Consider the following 19,106-nt stretch of genomic DNA (forward strand, 5'->3'; position numbering starts at 1 on the left):
TTCTTCAGACTCAGGAACCGGAGACCACACATCTGTGGTGAAACTGTAAATATCTCCATGAATGTGTCTTTGGAAAAACTTTAGGCAGAACAATTTATTTAACCTAATGTTTTGCTAAAGCATTTTCTCCAACTCCTATGTTGCCTCTTTTTTAGTGGGCCGAGCCATTATTTTTGTGTATGCAAAATTTTTGTGAGTATCATCAAGACATGAAGTGATTTATATATTTTGTTGTCTGTTTTTTTTAACACAGAACTTGACGAGGTTAACTAACAATTTTGTTTCTAAAGCATTCCAAAATCATGAACTACATCAACAATAAGTTAACTTATTGTTAGGAAGATATTAGTGACTGTCCATTGACAATAGGGATTGCTCTTCATTTGGTAACATCAGACTTAAAGGTATTCCCAGTTTGAAACCTGAAGATGCTTTGATTGATTTAGCTGAGACTACACTTGTTGGGAGGCAAGGATAAGTTCTGGCTATGGGATCAAGGGATAGACAATAGCTCCTTGATATATGAAACACTGCTGAGATGACACCCATAGGACATGGCTTAAATTTTCATGCACATGAAAATAAGTTGTTGAAGGCATATTTTGAGTTCATTTGAGGGCATTCTTGGTTTCCATAATCCATGGGGTTGGTTTCAAGATCTCAGTGGAGTCAAACATTTAGAAGCATTGCTGTTTCTGAAAAATTTCCTGCTAATCGCCTAAAAAATATGTTAATATCAGAAACCCTCTTATGATTCTTTCAGTGGTTGGCCTTGAGTAATTTTGAATTATTTGTAATCTATTCTTAGATGGATTCTTTTTCATCTAACAGATCATGACAAAGATAATACAATCATTGCTTTACATAGAAGCTCTGAGTCAATTTTTCAGACTGAGTAGAAAATATACGTACAGAATTTCAGTAGACAGAATAATCTCGCCCAAAGATGTACACAACTTAATCTCCAGAATCTACAAATGTGTTATCTTACATAACAAAAGAGATTTTGCAAATGTAATTAAGTTAAGGACCTTGACAAGGGAAGATCACTGTGGACTATCTTGGTGCTTTTAATAAAATCCACAAGGGTTCTTGTAAGAGGGAAACAAGAGTTTCACAGTCACAGGGAAGAGAAGTGATGACAGAATCAAAGGTTGGAGTGATGCACTTTAAAGATAGAGGAAGTAATTATAAGCCAAGGAATGCAAGTGGATCTAGTTTCTGAAAAAGGCAAGGAAATGGATCCACCCTAAGAGACTCTGAAAGGAAACAGCCCTGCTGACACCTTGACTGTAGCCCATTGAGACTGATTTTGGACTCCTAAATCTCCCAAACATTTTGACACTAAATGTGTGTTTTTATAAACCATTAAGATTGTGGTCATTGTTACAGCAGCAACAGGAAACTAATACAAGAATCAGTCTTAAATTTATCCATATTAATACAACATTTAAAAAGGTCTTCTGTTTTTATCTGAGTGTTCCCACAAGGGAGCTGCATATTCTGGTTTTAGGCTTGTGATAAGTATCACTGAGTTTCAGTAAATCTTTGGAGCATGTTTGCATGTATTTATTACTTTTCTTCTGCTATGAAGGTTATTTTTAAAAATTGGGCATGGCTGGGTTATATTAATCTTCTCCTAGTATCCCCCTCCTTATTTTATTTAAATAGTTTTCCTATCTGAGGTAATAATAATAAATTCAACTGTCTGGTACAGATCTTGTAATCAAAGACAAAAAGACCTTATCAAAATTCTGATTCTGAAGTAAAATTTTCACGTCTTTTTTTTTTTTTTCTTTTTCGCTTTAGGAAAACTTTAAGTATAAGATTCAACTTTGTTCCAGATTGGAGTTTAAATACAACTTCTGTAGATCTGTAGATCTTCTTTCTGGACTAGTATTTCTAAGAGATTATTGTGCCATGATGTGCTTTTTCTTTTTTCTAAGAAAAACCTCAAGGTGTATTTTGCTCATTTGGTTTTTATTTTTTTAGGGGAAAAGATCAAAAGAAATAGAATCTTTGTAAGTAGATGAGTAGATGGTGAACTTAAGATGGAGAAAAATATATATAACTGGAGAATTATATACAGTGGGCCTTGGGTTGCACACTCACAGATTCAACCAATAGCAGATCAAAACAATGAGATTTTAAATTAAAGAGCCTATAGGCTTGCTCAATATGTTAAAAAAAAAAGCTATAGCAATAACTTCAGTGGGTGCATTAGAAAGAGTGAAAGAAGATGCTCTTGTTCATGTACATTATTTTTTTTTTTCTGACTGTAAGCACAGAAATACTAAGTATGAATGAAGCAGGATGTGTTTCCCTGGCTTTAATGTCAATTTTACTTTGCTTAATATGTGAGACGAATTGAGGCTGGAACCTTAGGGGGAAGATGAAGTAGAATTGAGGTGCTCAAAAGCATAGGAAGTGAAGATCAAAAAGTATTTTAGTGCAGGCTCATATTTAATAAAATATGAAAGAAAAAATGCATTAGAAAGGAACTGTAATAAAAGGGAAGATATTCTTCCAAGCTTATCCTCAATGATATCTACCTTTTAAAGATTCAAGTTAATGCAATTCAACCTGAAAAGAAATCTTTGCAGTATCCCAGGTGCCATTTTAAAGCATTACAGAGAAAAATATATTTTCTAAGGCATCTGACATACTCTACCTCTGAAAGCTCTTCTGTGCTGCCACTTGAGGCTTTATCAGGTAACCCCGGGTCAGTCCAACCCCTAGGCTCTGGAAAGCTGTCTTGACTCAAGGCTGACTTCAGTCAGAAGGAATTAAGAAGCCTTAGGTTGCTACCTCAGGTGAAATACTAAGTCATCCTTGCAGACGTTCAGGATGTCTTTGTACCCTGATTCTGGTCATTGTTCTTAGGCTTTGTTTTCTTGTTAGCCATTTAATTGTGTGAGAGAAGACCTCATTTAAGTTATTACTCTTAAAATTTGCTCAGGCACCCATTCTAACTTGAATTGTGTTCCTGACTATCTCTTGGAAAACTCTGAACTCTGAACTAATGACATGTGACTTAAGCCCTCCCACCTAGTGGACAAATGCCCGTGATGTTAAGTCTGAACCTATCTGTCTGGCTGTCCCTGAACTGTCTATTGTGTTATATCAAATAACATCCTACCTGTCTCCAATGACACCCATGTATTTAACTCTTCTAGAACCGTCCTGATGCTATCTCTGTAGAGTAAAACCTTTCTTCCCTCATCACGTACTCTTGAAACTATGATTTACTCTCAGGCAAGAGGATATCTGTGCCTGCTTCAATTTTCTATTTGCCATGTCTGCTCCTTTCTTGGTCTGAAATTTATAATTATGACCTAACTCCCAAGGGCACTTTTCAGAGTTACTGACCCAAGGGAACTAATTATGTTTCAAGTATGTATGTTAAAGAGGTGGAAATATTATGATGGTGCCAAGAATGTGAACGATGAAAGAAATTTAAAAAGTAAAATATCAAGTGTTACAAGAGAGAGAAAATTTTTATGTGTGTTCAAAGGAAGAAGAAGCTACATGTAATTAGGGGAAGACAGGATGACAAAAGTTCTGAGGTAGAAATTTTATAACCAGGTCACGTAAAACTATGCCTATAATGTTGATTTTTGAGTTTTATTCGGTAACACTAAAGTATGTGAAGCCAGAGTAGCTGATTCTAAATCTGCTCTCCTGTGTGATCTTTGCCAAGTAACTTAATACCACATAGCTTAATTTACTTTATCTACAAAATGGGTACTTACCCTAGAGTGCTGACAAATCAAATTAGTTACTATATTCATAAAAATTAAAAAGTACCTAGGTATTAGTAATTATTGTCATCATCACCATCATATCATTTTTATCACCATCATTTTATTAAACAAAATGGTGATATAAGACTCTTAGAGACAAGAGGGGCTTTGTTTATAAAACAAGAGTTAAGCTGCGTTTGGAAAGAGACACAGAAGATAAAATAAATGGTAGAATATAGTGTGTTAAAAATAATTTTCAGTAGAAATTATAAAGTTGATACCAAATTACTTGAGCCTGGTTAATATATTAGTTTTTCTTACCTATTTGTTAGGAATGAAGAGGCACATATATGTTTGAGGACAATGGAGACAGTTCAGTGTCCTGCTGAATTTTGCTGTGGTTAGCTTGGAAATTTCTTCAGAGGAATCATACTTTAAATATTGAGTTTTGTGGATGGAGTCAAATGTCCTCAAGACATTAAGCTTTTACTCTAAATTAAATTGTGATAAACATATTAATACATTTATCCAAGGGTTTTCCTATGAATGAACAAAGAGGTAAGAAGCGAACAATTTTTAAAAATTAAAACCTTGAATATGATGGAGAGAAAAAAGGAATTTATATAAAAAAAATCATTTATATCTTTGATCAAGGATCAAAAATAATAAGAATTGTCATTTACGAAGTTTACATCAACTTAAGCCATTCTGGCTTTCAACAATTGCCAGCTTCCTTTTGATGTCTCAGATAATTATAGGTAAGTGAAATTTTAGACCTTCTTAGTGATATATTATAGTAAAAGTGTTAAGTATCCAATTTTGCCACAAAAAGTCATACAGCCCATTTCCTATCTCCTGCAAAGATTTTTGTCTCTCTTCTTTTCTCTTTTGTTGCTTCAAAATTTTACTTGAAGGCTTTATTGTGAGACAAATGCAACATATTCTGACAGCAGAATTAACTACCTTTCTAGTCAGATCACTGATAAATCCTCCAGAGGCTGCAAGGAAGATCAAACCGAATGTACAGTCTGAAGATTCTACCCTCCACTCACTCAAATGCACAGGTGTGAAAATAATCTTTATCAATTGCAAAACATGAACACTGCTATTCAATCCAACGACAAAGCATTCTTAACGTGCCTTATGAGAAGTAAAAGTCTCTTTAGTCAAGATTTAGGTAACAGTATTTATTGCCTTATCAAACTCTAGAACAAGGGCTTCAGAATATGTAGTTCATAGTTAATTGGCAAACACAAAAATATGCACACATATCACTGTGAATACTGGGGTATTTTAACGTAATTTCCAGACATTGCAACATTGTCTCATGTGGAAAAGGGTAGACAGGAAGAAACTAGACATAGAATGATAAGGAGAATATTATAATTATTTAGGTTAGAGTTAATAAGAGCTCCAAATTTGGGAGTGCTGTGGAGAGTACCGGTACAGGGCTCACTTGTAGGTGAGGGCTTACCTGGTGAGGGAAGTCTTCGTGTCCAAGAGTATCCTGCTATGTGGAGCTGGGCAACTAGAAATAGAAGGAAAAGCAAATGAATAAGCAAAGACAGTTTGGAAAGTTAATGAGCTCAGCAAGAATCTGGAAAATGAGTCTATTTAGCCCATGAGGAATTCAGTGGTGTCACTTTTTTGTATTATAACACACCCCACAATAATATTTTTATCAAAATGTATCGCCAGTTTTTCTCACAGTATGGCAATAGTCCTAAATTATTTGTCCCATATTGTTTGTTGATTTTGATCCAGTTTCATTATTATTTCATTTATTTCTGGCAGCTATACATCACACAGGAGTGGTGTAAAGAAATGTTTTCTTCCTGGATCTGGGCATACCTTTCCCTCAAGTGATTCCATTCTCTACACTGTAGACTGATCCACTGTGGTCCTTGGGTAAATGCTTTAACTTCATCACAAGGGTAGAGCAATATTTTTTTTTTTAACATCTTTATTGGAGTATAATTGCTTTACAGTGTTGTGTCAGTTTCTGCTGTACAACAAAGTGAATCAGCTCTACGTATACATATATCCCCATATCCCCTCCCTCTTGCATCTCCCTCCCATCCTCCCTATCCCATCCCTCTACGTGGTCACAAAGCCCCGAGCTGATCTCCCTGTGCTACTTGGCTGCTTCCCACTAGCTATCTATTTTACATTTGGTAGTGTATATATGTCCATGCGACTCTCTCACTTCGTCCCAGCTTACCTTTCCCCTTCCCGATGTCCTCAAGTCCATTCTCTACATCTACATCTTTATTCCTGTCCTGCCCCTAGAACCTTTTTTTTTTTTTTAGATTCCATATATATGTGTTAGCATACAGTATTTGTTTTTCTCTTTCTGACTTACTTCACTTGGTATGACAGACTCTAGGTCCATCCACCTCACTACAAATAACTCAATTTCGTTTCTTTTTATGGCTGAGTAATATTCCATTGTATATATGTGCCACATCTTCTTTATCCATTCATCTGTCAATGGACACCTAGGTTGCTTCCATGTCCTAGCTATTGTAAATAGAGCTGCAATGAACATTATGGTACATGCCTCTTTTTGAATTATGGTTTTCTTAGGGTATATGCCCAGTAGTGGGATTGCTGGGTCGTATGGTAGTTCTATTTTTAGTTTTTTAAGGAACCTCCATACTGTTCTCCATAGTGGCTGTATAAATTTACATTCCCACCAACAGTGCAAGAGGGTTCCCTTTTCTCCACACATAGTCTTTTAATAATATGTCTGAGGTTGGGTATTTTAAAGTAGGTGCACTTTGAATCTGAGGTTGAGTTGAATGCTGTAGAGCAATACTTTTGATAGATTTAACTCAACCTCAAATTCAAAGTGCACCTACTTTAAAATACCCAACCTCAGACATATTATTAAAAGACCATATTCTATAAGAAAGGGTTATTTTTCTCGATATAACTAGAACCTTCAGACAAAAAAGAAAACCAAGCAAAGCTAAGTATTTATTGAACAATTACAATTTTTCTAGGTATTGGGCTAGATATATTAATATCCTATTTAATCATCACAACAGGAATTAATATCCATCTTAAAGATGTGGAAGTAAAGTCTTAGATAAGATATATTGTTCAAGCTTACATTTTCTAAAAGTAACACTTATTTTTTGAAAAATGTTTAGTTAATTCTGAGAAAATAAGTAAACTGGCTGAACAACGTTTATTTTAGAAAGAAAAATATTCAGGTTAGTAACATCATACATAAGTATTGAGAATCAACAAGAATATTCTTCTTATTGGCACCAAGTTGACTCAGAATCTAGTATAAATAGAATTCCCTAGATAAGTGACCTTTTCTAATTTAATAAGAAAACATATATTATTTTTCTATTCTAATAGAATGGATACAAGGTCTCACACACACACACACACAAACAGATGAGATAAATATCAGATAGTAGATTTTATTATACATGAATGAATCCAATTTATAAAGAACGTCTACTAAATTTTAAACTACACTGCAACATGTCTCTAAAGTATTCTTTTGCTGACAGATGCATTTACTTTTATTAGCGTTGAATGCCATTTGGGGAATTTTGAAAATAGTGAATGAAGTTAAGGGAAAGTGAACTTTTAAGGACAGGGATTTGAGTTTGCTGTTTTCTTTGAAAATTTTAGTTTATTAAATCTGACACATGGGGATGAAAGAGCAGTGAGAGAGACCATGGAGTGGAATATATCTGTAATGTTAATATTTTCTTTTGGGGATTCAAGCTTTTTTGTATTAAAAGTCTGTAAAGTCCCTTTTGAGGAAATTTTAAAAAGCACAATACCAAACTCCTTTCTTAAAAACTACTTAGAAGATTGTCAGTGGTTATTTTCCTGTTTTGGATAGTTTGCTTCATAAAATCTAGAGCTACTGAGTACTGAAACATTGCAAAATTAGCTTTTTAACAACATTATTGAGACTTAATTGACATAACATAAAATTCACCCATTGTAAATATATAATTAACCAAAATCCAGTATTAGAGTATTCTCATTACTCCTAAATGGTTCCCTCTATTCTGCTGTATTTGAATCAGGACCTGTGCCCATCAATGCTCCTCTCATCTCAGTGAGATGGAAACTCCACTTGAGGCCTTATGCTATCAGAGAGGCATTCCTTTTTTATTAGTAGTAGTAATATTATAATAGTTTAAAGAGGCTTCTGCAATAAATCATGTTATACTGTTACTCAATTAGCAACAGACAGGGTTATAAAATCTGAACCAGAAACTAACAGAAGTGGAATATAGTTGTCCTTCAGTATCCCCAGGGGGGACTTGTCCCAAGCCCCACCTCCACCCCCCAGATACCAAAATCCGGACATGCTCAAGTTCTTATATAAAATGGCATAATATTTGCATATAATCTACACACATTCTCCCATATACTTAACTTTAAATCATCTCTAGATTACTTATAATTCCTAATACAATGTAAATGACGTCAATGCTATGCAAATAGTTGTAAACACAATGTAAATGCTATGTAAATAACTATTTCCTGCTCACAGCAAATTTAAGTTTTACTTTTTGGAACTCTCTGGAATTTTTTAATAATATTTCCAATCCTCCGTTGGTTGAATTAGCAGATGCAGAACCAATGAATATGGAGAGTCAACTGTAATATGAAATATAAAATAGAAAATTTTTAAACTTGTTGCCACTCTTTATATCATTTGATAGTTTAAATATAAAATTTTTACCTTCTCCTATTTAAAAATGAGTCCCCTGAAGTCACAGATAATTCCTTAAAAGAAAATAACTCCTTCTGTGTCCTTTAGAAAACTTATAATTTCAAAATGTACACAATATCTCTTTTCTTTCTATTGCTAAATTTTTTACACATAAGCACTTCATTCATTTTGCATGGATAAAGTGTGGGCTACTTATTTAGCACCTATAACCAGTATTTACTCTGTATATTTACAATTTCTTATTTTTATTTTCTCAGTTGGCCCTAATCCTGACATCTCAATGATACATGGAACATAATTTTTCACTTGGTTCAAAGTCTCTCCTGTCTTTTGTGAGTAAAATATTCAACATTTCTGACCGTTTATCGCTGGGCCCCCTAAAACAATAAGGAGTTACTGTGTTTCCTTTAAATGCATAGGCTTACTATAAATTGCTTTTGGAGTCAAGAGACAGAGGCAAAAAGATCTTCTTTCCTATAACGTAAGACTTCTACCAAGAAGCCCAAGCACATAAAATTTCCAGTGATTTCTTCAAAGCTTATTGTAACTCTTATGACATAATTGTCTGTATGAAGGTCAGATATGCTGTACCATCCTTGTACAGCATGTTCTGTGTCTACATATTTCATTTGATGTAGACAATGCACAGTGAAATCTACTATTGCATGTATTTAAAATTGTATCTCCCTTGCTCATTATAGAAATAGCTCTACTATTGATATGGAAAGAAATTCCCTTGCAGTACTACAGATTTCCAGAACAGTTACCAGGGTGAAAATTAGTGAAATTTTGTATTTGATACAATTCCACATTTGCAAAGTTTCCAACTCTTGCTCTTTTCTCTTTAATTCTCAAAATCCAGAAGCATTCAAAAGATTTCCTTGCCAAGGTGCTGCTTCTCAACTCTGTGCCTTCAGTTTCCCACTGCAAAGAAATGTGTCTTATGCTTTCTGTTCCTGCATCAATGTTTTTATATCCTCAGCTTTTGAATTTCCCTGGTCATATTGACCTCATTGTTACCACATACACATGGTACTTTAAAAAACATTCTACAGCAGATTGGACTTCCTCAGTAGTAAAATGACAGTCCCTCAGCTCTGAGGTATGGAATGGAGGATGGGGATGGTTAATAAACTGCATGCCACACCCCTCGTGATCATTACAGACAACGCATAGATATATACAAACCAAAGTTCCATCCATTTCGCTGATTAACTTTGTTATACAGCAGAAACTAACACAACATTGTAAAGCAATTATACTACAATAAAGATGTAAAAAAAAAATTTTTTTAAATAAAAAAATAAAAATAAGAAATGTGAACCTTGTGATTAAATATTCACAGAGATTTTTCTACTGACTGGGGTGAAGCATTTTCCTTCATTACGTGCTTTCCTCTAAAAAGCTCAGCTAGTTTATCTGCAGTTTTAAGTTTAGAAAACATCCTTCTCTGAATGAACAAGCTATGATATCTCCTTTATTATTATATCCAAATATCCTTGGTATATAGTCACGTTTTGCTGAAAGTATACTAGGTAAAAGTTGGTTGAGAATTAACAAATTTCATTTAAAATATGAATCTAAATTTTAAAATTCGTTCTGCCATAGCCACAGTATTTCAACTCCCAGTGTATACATGACACAAGGAAACCCCTGTTTGTATTTTTATACAAAGAAGAATGCTTCCCTAAACCTAATGGAACCCCTCTGGTGAGTTAGTTTGTACACTAGGTGAACATCTTTCCTTGTCTTCAGGCTGCATCATTTACAGAGGAAACACTGCTTAAAGCCTAAGTTGTTGTTTAAACTAAAGATTAGACAAACTTAAGTACACTGAAAAGGGAAAAGATTTGTTAAATTATATGTTACTAAACCAAAGCAAGGGAAATAGAACAAAATATCTATAATAAATTATTATAAATTATACCTTTGTGCTTTTATATTAATTTAATGAACATTATAAAAAGAAAGCTATTTTTGAAGTTTCTTCAAGTTTTGTAGATAATATTTCATTAGCCTATTGCTTGTAAAAATGTCTCTAAGAATTTTGAGATTATATATATCATAGGAGAGTTGCATAATCTCATTACTTTAGTTCCGTGATTATGTGTAGAATTTTTTTCTTTATTTTTTCCAGTTTCTCATTATACATGGTATAACTAAATCTATAACATATAAAGCTCTTTTCAAGATTTCTCTGAGCAAAAATAACATATTATTCACACAAAATTTTACACATAAATCCAATATATAAAAACTTAAATTGTATTTTTGCCATTCACTTATTTTGTAACATTTACTTATTTATAACATTATCAGAGAGAATGGTGAAGATCTTCTGTATGATAAATGTAACATTTAAAACTCTACCAAATACTTAAAATCTGAAACTATTAATTTATGGTGTTTAAACACTCATGGATACTTAAAATATAACTATGCTTTTCAAATGTTCAAATAATAAAAATTAAGTGAATCAATTAAATACATCTCCACATTTAGTACATCACGTTTTAAAAATTATATACAAAAATATAAAACAAAACTTAAAATTCATCTTTGACAATTCTCATGTATAATCTGAGCTAAGTTATATACTCCATTTAGCTCTTTCTCATCAAGGCCAAAGAAATACATTGAAAATATCTAGACCACCTAGTAGTCAATTTGCATTGCAAATTGATCCATTGACATGTGGGAAAGAAATATTATGGTTTCTCTTTAATATTTCATTAATAATTTTTATTTGTTTTTAATTGTTTTATGATGTACATGATACCTAAATATTATCTTAAAATAGAGAAATATACAAATGATTTGTAAATAAGACTTTTCCATCTAAAATACTGTGATTCTCAAAAAAATATCGATATTAATATGTAAAAACTGGAGCCACAAACATAGTTTTCTCTTGGCAGTTATATTATAAAAAACAGTGTAATCATATGGGTATTTGGGCAAAGATGACACATAGTGTCCTTTGCAATTCTGAGATTCCATGATTCTTTACTCCACAAATATTCTTATTTAAAGAGTATCATTGAATCTCTTTTAACCTGCAAACTTTAAGGCTCTTGACAAACCAGATTAAATTTCTTTCCATAAAAACAAAATTCAGGGATAGACATAGTGTTTAAATATATATTTTCTTTATATTCCATACTTTCCTAGACGTTATTTTAAATGGGGTTACATTTTGTGATTCTCACAAATATCTTAAGAAACAAAAATACTGTCTATAATTTAGAGACCTGGAAATAGCCTTGAAAGAGATTGCTGTAGCAGAAACTAGTTGAGGCGCCCCCATTATGTTAGCCCTTAATCAGCCCTTATGCTTTTCAGCCATTCAACCAGTCTCCTATAGATGTTTTTTCTTTTTTTTCCTTCTCTTTTTTGCTTAATTGAACTCTGATACTGATTGACCTCTAGCTAAAGTTGTACTATGCACCTGATGTTTACTTTTCCAAGACAGCACTCCTTAACACTCCTTTCCTTTGTGAGCATTGTTCATTCCAGAAAGAAGATCACGGAATTATAACCTCGAGGACCACCAGAACCTGTTCGGGGACCACCTGACGCCAGCCCTAATGATCTCAATCAATGTCTCCAGGAGGAAAGAAGAATGCAAGACTACTTCAGCCCCAATCCTAAGAGACCTAATTTCCACCCTGAAACTATAAGACCCCTTATTTCCAAGGAAGGGGGGCACAGTCTTGAAGGCATTAGCCTGCTGTGCTCCCCTTTGCCTGGCAAAGTAATAAAGCTACTCTTTTCTGCTCCTCCAAAGCTCTGTCTCTGGGTTTCTATTTGGCACCGGTGAACAGAGGCTGGGTTTTCGGCAACAAGATTGAAGAGTTTTCCAAGGTTACCTTGATAGCAACTATGGGTATCAGGATTTAAAACCATTTAGGGTTAGACAGCCTTATCCACCAGAAGGCAGACAGCAGAAGCAAGAAGAATTACAATCTGGCAGCCTGTGGAACAAAAATCACAGTCACAGAAAGACAGACAAGATGAAAAGGCAGAGGGCTACGTACCAGATAAAGGAACAAGATAAAACCCCAGAAAAACAACTCAATGAAGTGGAGATAGGCAACCTTCCAGAAAAAGAATTCAAAATAATGATAGTGAAGATGATCCAGGACCTCGGAAAAAGAATGGAGGCAAAGATTGGGAAGATGCAAGAAATGTTTAACAAAGACCTAGAAGAATTAAAGAACAAACAAACAGAGATGAACAATACAATAACTGAAATGAAAACTACACTAGAAGGAATCAATAGCAGAATAACTCAGGCAGAAGAACGGATAAGTGACCTGGAAGAAAGAATGGTGGAATTCACTGCTGCAGAACACAATAAAGAAAAAAGAATGAAAAGAAATGAAGATAGCCTAAGAGACCTCTGGGACAACATTAAATGCAACAACATTCACATTATAGGGGTCCCAGAAGGAGAAGAGAGAGAGAAAGGACCCAAGAAAATATTTGAAGAGATTATAGTCGAAAACTTCCGTAACATGGGAAAGGGAATAGCCACCCAAGTCCAGGAAGCACAGAGAGTCCCATACAGGATAAAACTAGGGAGAAACACGCCGAGGCACATAGTAATCAAATTGGCAAAAATTAAAGACAAAGAAAAATTATTGAAAGCAGCAAGGGAAAAATGACAAATAACATACAAGGGAACTCCCATAAGGTTAACAGCTGATTTCTCAGCAGAAACTCTGCAAGCCAGAAGGGAGTGGCATGATATACTTAAAGTGATGAAAGAGAAGAACCTACAACCAAGATTACTCTACCAGGCAAGGATCTCATTCAGATTCGCTGGAGAAATCAAAAGCTTTACAGATAAGCAAAAGCTAAGAGAATTCAGCACCACCAAACCAGCTCTACAACAAATGCTAAAGGGACTTCCCTAATTGGGAAACACAAGAGAAGAAAAGGACCTACAAAAACAAACCCAAAAAAATTAAGAAAATGGTCATAGGAACATACATATCGATAATTACCTTAAACGTGAAGGGATTAAATGTTCCAACCAAAAGACACAGGCTTGCTGAACGGATACAAAAACAAGACCCATATAAATGCTGTCTACAAGAAACCCACTTCAGACCTAGGGACACATACAGACTAAAAGCGAGGGGATGGAAAAAGATATTCCATGAAAATGGAAATCAAAAGAAAGCTGGAGTAGCAATACTCATATCAGATAAAATAGAATTTAAAATAAAGAATGCTACAACAGACAAGGAAGGACACTACATAATGATCAAGGGATCAATCCAAGAAGTAGATATAACAAATAAAAATATATATGCACCCAACATAGGAGCACCTCAATACATAAGGCAACTGCTAACAGCTATAAAAGAGGAAAGCGACAGTAACACAATAATAGTGGGGGACTTTAACATCTCACTTGCACCAATGAACGGATCATCCAAAATGAAAATAAATAAGGAAACAGAAGCTTTAAATGACACAATAGACCAGATAGATTTAATTGATATTTATAGGACATTCCATCCAAAAACAGCAGATTACACTTTCCTCTCAAGTGTGCACGGAATATTCTCCAGGATAGATCATATCTTGGGTCACAAATAAAGCTTCAGTAAATTTAAGAAGATTGATATCATATCAAGCATCTTTTCTGACCACAAGGCTATGAGATTAGAAATGAATTGCATGGAAAAAAACGTAAAAAACACAAACACCTGGAGGCTAAACAATATGTTACTAAATAACCAAGAGATCACTGAAGAAATCAAAGAGGAAATCAAAAAATACCTAGAGACAAATTACAATGAAAACACGACGATCGAAAACCTATGGGATGCAGCAAAAGCAGTTCTAAGAGGGAAGTTTATAGCTATACAAGCCTACCTCAAGAAACAAGAAAAATCTCAAATAAACAATCTAACCTTACACCTAAAGCAACTAGAGAAAGAAGAACAAACAAAACCCAAAGTTAGCAGAAGGAAAGAAATCATAAAGATCAGAGTGGAAATAAATGAACTAGAAACAAAGAAAACAATAGCAAAGATCAATAAAACTAAAAGCTGGTTCTTTGAGAAGATAAGCAAAATTGATAAGCCATTAGCCAGACTCATCAAGAAAAAGAGGGAGAGGACTCAAATCAATAAAATTAGAAATGAAAAAGGAGAAGTTACAACAGACACCACAGAAATACAAAGCACCTAAGAGATTACTACAAGCAACTCTACGCCAATAAAATGGACACCCTGGAAGAAATGGACGAATTTTTAGAAAGGTAAAACCTTCCAAAACTGAACCAGGAAGAAATAGAAAATATGAACAGACCAATCACAAGTAATGAAATTGAAACTGTGATTAAAAACCTTCCAACAAACAAAAGTCTAGGACCAGATGGCTTCACAGGTGAATTCTATCAAACATTTAGAGAAGAGCTAACACCCATCCTTCTCAAACTCTTCCAAAATATTGCAGAGGGAGGAACACTCCCAAACTAAGTCTATGAGGCCACCATCACCCTGATACCAAAACCAGACAAAGATACTACAAAAAAAGAAAATTACAGACCAATATCACTGATGAACATAGATGCAAAAATCCTCAACAAAATACTAGCAAACAGAATCCAACAGCACATTAAAAGGATCATACACCACGATCAAGTGGGATCTATCCCAGGGATGCAAGGATTCTTCAATATACACAACTCAATCAATGTGATACACCATATTAACAAATTGAAGAATAAAAACCATATGATCATCTCAATCGATGCAGAAAAAGCTTTTGACAAATTTCAACACCTATTTATGATAAAAACTCTCCAGAAAGAGGTCATAGAGGGAACCTACCTCAACATAATAAAGGCCATATACAACAAACCCACAGCAAACATCAATCTCAATGGTGAAAAACTGAAAGCATTTCCTCTAAGATCAGGAACAGGACAAGGATGTCCACTCTCACCACTGTTATTCAACATAGTTTTGGAAGTCCTAGCAATGGCAATCAGAGAAGAAAAAGAAATAAAAGGAATCCCAATAGGTAAAAAAGAAGTAAAACTGTCACTGTTTGCAGATGACATGATACTATACATAGAGAATACTAAAGATGCCACCAGAAAACTACTAGAGCCAATCAATGAATTCGGTAAAGTTGCAGGATACAAAATTAATGCACAGAAAACTCTTGCATTCCTCTACACTAATGATGAAAAATCTGAAAGAGAAATTAAGGAAACACTCTCATTTACCACTGCAACAAAAAGAATAAAATACCTGGGAATAAACCTACCTAGGGAGACAAAAGACCTGTATGCAGAAAACTATAAGACACTGATGAAAGTAATTAAAGATGATACCAACAGATGGAGAGATATACCATGTTCTTGGATTGGAAGAATCAATATTGTGAAAATGAATATACTACCGAAAGCAATCTATGGATTCAATGCAATCCCTATCCAATTACCAATGGCATTTTTTACAGAACTAGAACAAAAAATCTTAAAATTTGTATGGAGACACAAAAGACCCCGAATAGCCAAAGCAGTCTTGAGGGAAAAAAACAGAGCTGGAGGAATCAGACTCCCTGACAGCAGACTATACTACAAAGCTATAGTAATCAAGACAATGTGGTACTGGCACAAAAACAGAAACAGAGGTCAATGGAACAAGATAGAAAGCCCAGAGATAAACCCACGCACCTATGGTCAACTAATCTATGACAAAGGAGGCAAGGATATACAATGGAGAAAAGACAGTCTGTTCAATAAGTGGTGCTGGGAAAACTGGACAGCTACATGTAAAAGAATGAAATTAGAACACTCCCTAACACCATACACAAAAATAAACTCAAAATGGATTAGAGAACTAAATGTAAGACCAGACACTATAAAACTCTTAGATGAAAACATAGGAAGAACACTCTTTGACATAAATCATAGCAAGATCTTTTTTGATCCACCTCCTAGAGTAATGGAAATAAAAACAAAAATAAACAAATGGGACCTAATGAAACTTCAAAGCTTTTTCACAGCAAAGGAAACCATAAATAAGATGAAAAGACAATCCTCAGAATGGGAAAAAATATTTGCAAATGAATCAACGGACAAAGGATTAATCTCCAAAATATATAAACAGCTCATGCAGCTCAATATTAAAAAAACAAACAACCCAATCCCAAAACGGGCAGAAGATCTAAATAGACATTTCTCCATAGAAGACATACAGATGGCCAAGAAGCACATGAAAAGCTGCTCAACATCACTAATTATTAGAGAAATGCAAATCAAAACTACAATGAGGTATCACCTCACACCAGTTAGAAAGGGCCTCATCAGAAAATCTACAAACAACAAATGCTGGAGAGGGTGTGGAGAAAAGGGAACCCTCTTGCACTGTTGGTGGGAATGTAAATTGACACAGCCACTATGGAGAACAGTACGGAGGTTCCTTAAACAACTAAAAATAGAACTACCATATGACCCAGCAATCCCACTACTGGGCATATACCCAGAGAAAACCATAATTCAAAAAGACACATGCACCCCAATGTTCATTGCAGCACTATTTACAATAGCCAGGTCATGGAAGCAACCTAAATGCCCACTGACAGACAAATGGATAAAGACGATGTGGTACATATATACAATGGAATATTACTCAGCCATAAAAAGAACGAACTTGGGTCATTTGTAGACACGTGGATGGATCTAGAGACTGTTATACAGAGTGAACTATGTCAGAAAGAGAAAAACAAATATCGTATATTAACGCATATATGTGGAACCTAGAAGAATGGTACAGATGAACCGGTTTGCAGGGCAGAAGTTGAGACATAGATGTAGAGAACAAACGTATGGACACCAAGGTGGGAAAGCCACGGGGGGTGGGGGTGGGGGTCAGATGAATTGGGTGATTGGGACTGACATGTATACACTGATGTGTATAAAATTTATGACTAATAAGATCCTGCTCTATAAAAAAATAAATAAAATAAAATTCAAAAATTAAAAAAAAAACATTTAGGATTTCTTACACGCCCTTGCATTGTGGTACATTACATATAATTTAAAAATAATTCTAGTCACGTTTATTTTTTACTGATGTAGAGGGTTTGTAGATAGAGTACCTGCTTAATAACGTTTGTGACAGAAAATATCACTTTATCAACCACATCAATCGTTGAAAAAAAAAGTGTAAAAGAAAAAAAAAAAAAACACTTCCCATCACAGCAAAGCTTACTGTTATCTAATGTTAAACTGCTCCTTCTGCATTTTCATTTAGAAAATTACGGTATTTATAAGACTCTTTGTCTTCGGCTCTTTTACTTCAGGAGATTTGGGGAGATACAAACTATTTATTTTCATCCATTTACAGTAGACTATTTATTTTAAGGATCATTTCTGGGAAGATGATTGTAATTCTAATTAAATAGCTTGTCAGGAAAGCATTTGCCTTGACAGATCTGTTGCCATCATAATATCAGCCAGACGTAAAACTGACATGCTGAAATATTTGTCCTGCGTTTTTCTCACTGCCACATTTTTTCCTCTCTCGGTTTAATCTCCACCAGATTTGTAATTTCAAGAAAGCAACAGTATATCACAGAAATACCTTTATCTAGAAAAATAATTACAATATATTTGTATTATCAAAAACCTAGAAAAAGAATTAATGATATTTAAAGATGTTTACAAGTTAAACTAAGATCTGATTAAAAGGCTAGGCTTTTTATAGTTGATAATCAACATTTTTTGTGGTTAATACTTTTAATTAAAGGAATCTAATTTATTCTACATAGCCTCATCATTATCCAAATAGGTAGCTTACAGAATGTTTGATTCTTCTAGAGACGTTGGATTATTCTCTCAATATTTTCTCCCTTTTACTGTAAAATTTGAAGGAACCAATGAATATTATGGAGGTCCAATATAAAACATTCTTGTTTTGCACCTCAATCCTGAATCATTTATAAGTAATCAAAAACAAACTCATATGTACAATAGAAATATCAATTTTAATATTGTTAAATCTGAACTGGAAATCATGGCTAGTAGTTTTCCTATAGCTAAACCCTCAGAATGCATATTCAATGCCAAAGTGTCTTAAAATACCAAATTACTTCACAAAATGGAGCTAGCCCCTCACATGAAGAAGCAAAGTAGAATGTGTATTTACTTCAAGCAGTTTGATTCCCAAGGAGTAAAAGGAAAGAGCCAAACTGAAAATATCCCAAATTTAGGTCCCCCGCCCAATGTATCTAGCAGAATATTTACTCCTTTATTATGAAATTTCTTTTAAGCCAAAGGAAACATCAAGAATGGGGTTGCAGCACTATTCCCAACAGATATCTAAGTGCACTTTTTGTAAGGCCAAATTCTAAACGGCATCGACTTATTGACTTTCTCTTCCCTGTTCTATCCATCACCAGTGACAATTGTTATCAAGTTTTGTGTCCTTTACTTTGTGTATAAAACTTGTTTGGAAATCATCAATTCAATCATTTATATATGTATTTGCTTTAATCAGTTACCTTTGAAGATGAGATCGTTTCAAAATCATGTGATTAAAAAAAACCAAGAAGACGAAAAAGCTATTAACTTTAGGGAAAGATGACTAACCTAAGAAGCCACTTTTAGAACA

The 19,106-nt window shown here is 34.3% G+C and overlaps 1 long non-coding RNA gene across 1 annotated transcript in view; it reads right to left on the reverse strand.

The window, feature by feature from the left end:
* Nucleotides 1-19,106, reverse strand: part of LOC309630668 — a 41,266-nt gene that overhangs the window by 12,774 nt on the left and 9,386 nt on the right. The window contains exon 2 of the long non-coding RNA XR_014245874.1: nt 5,218-5,271. This is a non-coding gene — a long non-coding RNA (uncharacterized lncRNA). The remainder of the gene's footprint in view (nt 1-5,217; nt 5,272-19,106) is intronic.

Source organism: Balaenoptera borealis (genome assembly GCF_965194805.1).
Source record: "Balaenoptera borealis genome assembly, chromosome: 1".
Classification (NCBI taxonomy): Eukaryota; Metazoa; Chordata; class Mammalia; order Artiodactyla; family Balaenopteridae; genus Balaenoptera; species Balaenoptera borealis.